Below are 7,709 nucleotides of genomic sequence, written 5' to 3' on the forward strand. Positions count from 1 at the left end.
ACCAGTACAGAAGTCCATGTAGGGACTATATACAGGTGGTACCAGTACAGAGTCAATGTGGAGACTATATACGAGAGGTTGCCGGTACAGGGTCAATGTGGAGACTATATGCAGGGGTTCGCGGTACAGGAGTCAATGTGGGAGACTATATACAGGTGGTACCAGTACGGGAGTCGAAATGTGGAGAGCTATATACAGGTGGTACCAGTGCAGAGTCAATGTGGAGACTATGTACAGGAGGTACCGGTACAGAAGTCAATGTGGAGACTATATACAGGTGGTACCAGTACAGAGTCAATGTGGAGACTATATACAGGGGTACCGGTACAGAGTCAATGTGGAGACTATATACAGGTGGTACCAGTACAGAGTCAATGTGGAGGTTATATACAGGGGTTTCGGTACAGAGTCAATGTGGAGGCTATATACAGGGGTACCAGTACAGAGTCAATGTGGAGACTATATACAGGGGTACCTGTACAGAGTCAATGTGGAGACTATATACAGGGGTACCGGTACAGAGTCAATGTGGAGACTATATACAGGGGTACCGGTACAGAAGTCAATGTGGAGGCTATATACAGGGGTACCGGTACAGAGTCAATGTGGGGACTATATACAGGGGGTACGGTACAGAGTCACTGTGAGCTATATACAGGGGTACCGGTACAGAGTCAATGTGGAGACTATATACGAAGTACCGGTACAGAGTCAATGTGGAGGTTATATACAGGGGCACGGTACAGGAGTCAATGTGGAGGCTATATACAGGGGGTACTGTACAGAGTCAATGTGAGGCTATATACAGGGGTACCGGTACAGAGTCAATGTGGAGGCTATATACAGGGATACCGGTACAGAGTCAATGTGGAGGCTATATACAGGGGTACCGGTACAGAGTCAATGTGGAGACTATATACAGGGGTACCGGTACAGAGTCAATGTGGAGACTATATACAGGGGTACCGGTACAGAGTCAATGTGGAGGCTATATACAGGGGTACCGGTACAGAGTCAATGTGGAGGCTATATACAGGGAGGTACCGGTACAGAGTCAATGTGGAGACTATATACAGGGGTACCGGTACAGAGTCAATGTGGAGACTATATACAGGGAGTTACCGGTACAGAGTCAATGTGGAGGCTATATACAGGGGTACCGGTACAGAGTCAATGTGGAGGCTATATAATCAGGGGTACCAGTACAGAGTCAATGTGGAGACTATATACAGGGGTACTGGTACAGAGTCAATGTGGAGGCTATATACAGGGGGTACCCGTACAGAGTCAATGTGGAGGCTATATACAGGAGGTACCGGTACAGAGTCAATGTGGAGACTATATACAGAAGTACCGGTACAGAGTCAATGTGGAGACTATATACAGGGGTACCGGTACAGAGTCAATGTGGAGGCTATATACAGGGGTACCGGTACAGAGTCAATGTGGAGGCTATATAATCAGGGGTACCAGTACAGAGTCAATGTGGGAGCTATATACAGGGGTACTGGTACAGAGTCAATGTGGAGGCTATATACAGGGGTACCCGTACAGAGTCAATGTGGAGGTTATATACAGAGGTGTGCCGGTACAGAGTCAATGTGGAGGCATATACAGGGGGTACCAATACAGAGTCAATGTGTCAATGTGGAGGCTATATACAGGGGTACCGGTACAGAGTCAATGTGGAGGTTATATACAGGGGTACCGGTACAGAGTCAATGTGGAGGCTATATACAGGAGGTACGGTACAGAGTCAATGTGGAGGTTATATACAGGAGGTACCAGTACAGAGTCAATGTGGAGACTATATACAGGGGTACCAGTACAGAGTCAATGTGGAGACTATATACATGGGGTACCGGTACAGAGTCAATGTGGAGGCTATATACAGGGGTACCGGTACAGAGTCCATGTGGAGGTTTATATACAGGGGTACCCGGTACAGAGTCAATGTGGAGGCTATATACAGGGGTACCGGTACAGAGTCAATGTGGAGACTATACTACAGAAATTTACCCCGGTACAGAGTCAATGTGGAAGCCCTACAGGTACCGGTACCCAGAGTCATTGTGGAGCTATATACAGGGTACCGGTACAGAGTCAATGTGGAGCTATATACAGGGTATTACGTACAGAGTCAATGTGGAGAGGCTATATACAGAGGTATTACGGTACAGGAAGTCAATGTGGAATATACAGGGAACAGTACAGGAGGTCAATGTGGAGAGCTATATACAGGGTACCGGTACAGAGTCCAATGTGGAGGCTATATACAGTGGTACCAGTACAGAGTAGAACTAATGTGGAGGCTATATACAGGTGGTACCAGTACAGAAGTCAATGTGGAGGATATATACAGGGTACTGGTACAGAGTCAATGTGGAGGCTATATACGAGGTATTTCAGTACAGAGTCAATGTAGAGCTATATACAGAGTGGTACCAGTACAGAGTCAATGTGGAGACTATATACAGAGGTACCGGTACAGAGTCAATGTGGAGACCTTATACAGGAATTGTACCAGGTACAGAGTCAATGTGGAGAGCTGTCAATACAGGGTGGTACCAGTACAGAGTCAATGAGGCTATATACAGGGGTACCGGTACAGAGTCCCAATGTGGAGGCTATATACAGGTGGTACAGTACAGAGTCAATGTGGAGGCTATATACAGGGTACGGTACAGAGTCAATGTGGGCTATATAGGTGGTACCAGTACAGAGTCAATGTGAGTTATATACAAATTTACCAGTACAGAGTCAATGTGGAGGCTATACAGGGGTACCGGTACAGAGTCAATGTGGAGGCTATATGCAGGGGTACCGGTACAGAGTCAATGTGGAGGCTATATACAGGGGTACCGGTACAGAGTCCAATGTGGGAGGCTATATACAGGGTACCGGTACAGAGTCAATGTGGAGGCTATATACAGGGGGTACCGGTACAGAGTCAATGTGAGACTATATACAGGGGGTACCGGTACAGAGTCAATGTGGAGGCTATATACAGGGGGTACCGGTACAGAGTCAATGTGGAGACTATATACAGGGGGTACTGGCACAGAGTCAATGTGGAGGTTATATACAGGGGGTACCGTACAGAGTCAATGTGGAGGCTATATACAGAGGTGTACCGGTACAGAGTCAATGTGGAGGCTATATACAGGGGGTACCGGTACAGAGTCAATGTGGAGGCTATATACAGGGATACCGGTACAGAGTCAATGTGGAGGCTATATACAGGGGGTACCGGTACAGAGTCAATGTGGAGACTATATACAGGGGGTACCGGTACAGAGTCAATGTGGAGACTATATACAGGGGGTACCGGTACAGAGTCAATGTGGAGGCTATATACAGGGGGTACCGGTACAGAGTCAATGTGGAGGCTATATACAGGAGGTACCGTACAGAGTCAATGTGGAGACTATATACAGGGGGTACCGGTACAGAGTCAATGTGGAGACTATATACAGGGGGTACCGGTACAGAGTCAATGTGGAGGCTATATACAGGGGTACCGGTACAGAGTCAATGTGGAGGCTATATAATCAGGGGGTACCAGTACAGAGTCAATGTGGAGACTATATACAGGGGGTACTGGTACAGAGTCAATGTGGAGGCTATATACAGGGGGTACCCGTACAGAGTCAATGTGGAGGTTATATACAGGGGGTACCGGTACAGAGTCAATGTGGAGGTTATATACAGGGGGTACCGTACAGAGTCAATGTGGAGGTTATATACAGGGGTACCGGTACAGAGTCAATGTGGAGACTATATACAGGTGGTACCAGTACAGAGTCAATGTGGAGACTATATACAGGTGGTACCAGTACAGAGTCAATGTGGAGACTATATACAGGGGGTACCGGTACAGAGTCAATGTGGAGACTATATACAGGTGGTACCAGTACAGAGTCAATGTGGAGACTATATACAGGTGGTACCAGTACAGAGTCAATGTGGAGGTTATATACAGGGGGTACCAGTACAGAGTCAATGTGGAGGTTATATACAGGGGGTACCGGTACAGAGTCAATGTGGAGACTATATACAGGTGGTACCAGTACAGAGTCAATGTGGAGACTATATACAGGTGGTACCAGTACAGAGTCAATGTGGAGACTATATACAGGGGGTACCGGTACAGAGTCAATGTGGAGACTATATACAGGGGGTACCGGTACAGAGTCAATGTGGAGACTATATACAGGTGGTACCAGTACAGAGTCAATGTGGAGACTATATACAGGTGGTACCAGTACAGAGTCAATGTGGAGACTATATACAGGAGGTACCGGTACAGAGTCAATGTGGAGACTATATACAGGTGGTACCAGTACAGAGTCAATGTGGAGACTATATACAGGGGGTACCGGTACAGAGTCAATGTGGAGACTATATACAGGTGGTACCAGTACAGAGTCAATGTGGAGGTTATATACAGGGGGTACCGGTACAGAGTCAATGTGGAGGCTATATACAGGGGGTACCAGTACAGAGTCAATGTGGAGGCTATATACAGGGGGTACCGGTACAGAGTCAATGTGGAGACTATATACAGGGGGTACCGGTACAGAGTCAATGTGGAGACTATATACAGGGGTACCGGTACAGAGTCAATGTGGAGGCTATATACAGGGGTACCGGTACAGAGTCAATGTGGAGGCTATATACAGGAGGTACCGGTACAGAGTCAATGTGGAGACTATATACAGGGGGTACCGGTACAGAGTCAATGTGGAGACTATATACAGGGGGTACCGGTACAGAGTCAATGTGGAGGCTATATACAGGGGGTACCGGTACAGAGTCAATGTGGAGGCTATATAATCAGGGGGTACCAGTACAGAGTCAATGTGGAGACTATATACAGGGGGTACCGGTACAGAGTCAATGTGGAGGCTATATACAGGGGGTACCAGTACAGAGTCAATGTGGAGGTTATATACAGGGGTACCGGTACAGAGTCAATGTGGAGGCTATATACAGGGGGTACCGGTACAGAGTCAATGTGGAGGCTATATACAGGGGGTACCGGTACAGAGTCAATGTGGAGGCTATATACAGGGGGTACCGGTACAGAGTCAATGTGGAGGCTATATACAGGGGTACCGGTACAGAGTCAATGTGGAGACTATATACAGGGGGTACCGGTACAGAGTCAATGTGGAGGCTATATACAGGGGGTACCGGTACAGAGTCAATGTGGAGGCTATATACAGGGGGTACCGGTACAGAGTCAATGTGGAGGTTATATACAGGGGTACCGGTACAGAGTCAATGTGGAGGCTATATACAGGGGTACCGGTACAGAGTCAATGTGGAGGCTATATACAGGGGGTACCGGTACAGAGTCAATGTGGAGGCTATATACAGGGGGTACCGGTACAGAGTCAATGTGGAGGCTATATACAGGGGGTACCGGTACAGAGTCAATGTGGAGACTATATACAGGGGGTACCGGTACAGAGTCAATGTGGAGACTATATACAGGGGGTACCGGTACAGAGTCAATGTGGAGGCTATATACAGGGGGTACCGGTACAGAGTCAATGTGGAGGCTATATACAGGAGGTACCGGTACAGAGTCAATGTGGAGACTATATACAGGGGGTACCGGTACAGAGTCAATGTGGAGACTATATACAGGGGTACCGGTACAGAGTCAATGTGGAGGCTATATACAGGGGGTACCGGTACAGAGTCAATGTGGAGGCTATATAATCAGGGGGTACCAGTACAGAGTCAATGTGGAGACTATATACAGGGGGTACTGGTACAGAGTCAATGTGGAGGCTATATACAGGGGTACCCGTACAGAGTCAATGTGGAGGTTATATACAGGGGGTACCGGTACAGAGTCATGTGGAGGCTATATACAGGAGGTACCGGTACAGAGTCAATTGGAGACTATACAGGGGGTACCGGTACAGAGTCAATGTGGAAGCTATATACAGGGGGTACCGGTACAGAGTCAATGTGGAGGCTATATACAGGGGGTACCGGTACAGAGTCAATGTGGAGACTATATACAGGGGTACCAGGTACAGAGTCGATGTGGAGGCTATATACAGGGGGTACCGGTACAGAGTCAATGTGGAGACTATATACAGGGGGTACCGGTACAGAGTCAATGTGGAGACTATATACAGGGGGTACCGGTACAGAGTCAATGTGGAGACTATATACAGGAGGTACCAGTACAGAGTCAATGTGGAGACTATATACAGGGGGTACCGGTACAGAGTCAATGTGGAGACTATATACAGGGGTACCGGTACAGAGTCAATGTGGAGACTATATACAGGGGGTACCGGTACAGAGTCAATGTGGAGACTATATACAGGGGTACCGGTACAGAGTCAATGTGGAGGCTATATACAGGGGGTACCGGGACAGAGTCAATGTGGAGGCTATATACAGGGGGTACCGGTACAGAGTCAATGTGGAGGCTATATACAGGGGGTACCGGTACAGAGTCAATGTGGAGACTATATACAGGGGGCTACCGGTACAGAGTCAATGTGGAGGCTATATACAGGGGGTACCGGTACAGAGTCAATGTGGAGGCTATATACAGGGGGTACCGGTACAGAGTCAATGTGGAGGCTATATACAGGGGGTACCGGTACAGAGTCAATGTGGAGGCTATATACAGGGGCTACCAGTACAGAGTCAATGTGGAGGCTATATACAGGGGCTACCAGTACAGAGTCAATGTGCGGGGGCACCGGTTAGTCGAGGTAATTGAGGTATTATTTACATGTATGTTGAGATAAAGTGACTATGCATAGATAATAAACAGAGAGTAGCAGCAGCGTAAAAGAGGGGTCTGGGTAGCCATTTGATTAGCTTTTCAGGAGTCTTAAGGCTTGGGGGTAGAAGCTGTTAAGAAGCCTTTTGGACCTAGTGCTCCAGTAGCAGAGAGAACAGTCTATGACTACGGTGGTCAAAACAATGTGCTGGCCTGTATCGTATCTCTCTGTGGTCCACAGTAAAGGTATGAGGTGTTCACCTTTCAGCATGCAGAGTGAAGTCAATGGAGGGATAAATGTAATATTAATCTAATACATTTACAAGGAGAAACAGTTGGATTAAATGGGGAGCTGTTGTGTTTTTCAACCTGCTGTACAGATCTTTGGACAAACAAGTCCACAATTATTACCCCGTTAGTGACCTTCTCCAACCATAGATGTCAGAAATACATGCAGCCTGAAGTCGTTGAGGATTACTTTATGACCCTGCCTCATAGAGATGGTATCAAACCTGCTGAGCTGTTCATGAAACTCATCTGATCCCATACAGTCGATGGTACATTTACAAGTATAGCCAAAGCAACAGATCATTTCCAATCCCAACATGGCCATGTTCAGAAATGAGTGTGTCAGAAATACATCCAGCTTCCACAGCAATATAGCTCAGGTAATTTGACATTGGTTTATTGGCAGATGTGCTGCTTTTTGAGAGGTGAACCAGAGGATGTGACCATATATGGAACAGACTTATACCTGATATGGCCATTAAACGGACCAGTCAAATACCTGCTTCTTTTTGGACAGCTTTATTTTTAGTATTTATTTTGTTAGTATTTTTGTAAAAACAACAGAGATCGCAGGAAGACACAGTCAATGTCAATGTAAGTAAAGTCCATAACAGAGAACATCAATAAAACTGGGAATCCCACACCCTCCCTTCAGCTGCAG

The 7,709-nt window shown here is 47.0% G+C and overlaps 1 long non-coding RNA gene across 7 annotated transcripts; it reads left to right on the plus strand.

Annotated features, from left to right (window-relative positions):
- The first annotated feature begins 3,841 nt into the window (after positions 1-3,841).
- On the plus strand, positions 3,842-6,722 carry LOC127923256 (uncharacterized). 7 transcript variants are annotated; one of them, XR_008113803.1, is made up of 3 exons: positions 3,842-3,904; positions 4,996-5,256; positions 6,537-6,722. It is a non-coding gene; the product is annotated as an uncharacterized LOC127923256 (long non-coding RNA). The 7 variants fall into 7 exon arrangements; XR_008113806.1 differs by having other exon boundaries at positions 5,151-5,256; XR_008113801.1 differs by lacking the exon at positions 3,842-3,904 and adding an exon at positions 4,106-4,216.
- Positions 6,723-7,709: the final 987 nt, after the last annotated feature.

Source organism: Oncorhynchus keta, unplaced genomic scaffold (genome assembly GCF_023373465.1).
Source record: "Oncorhynchus keta strain PuntledgeMale-10-30-2019 unplaced genomic scaffold, Oket_V2 Un_contig_29040_pilon_pilon, whole genome shotgun sequence".
In the NCBI taxonomy this organism is placed as follows: Eukaryota; Metazoa; Chordata; class Actinopteri; order Salmoniformes; family Salmonidae; genus Oncorhynchus; species Oncorhynchus keta.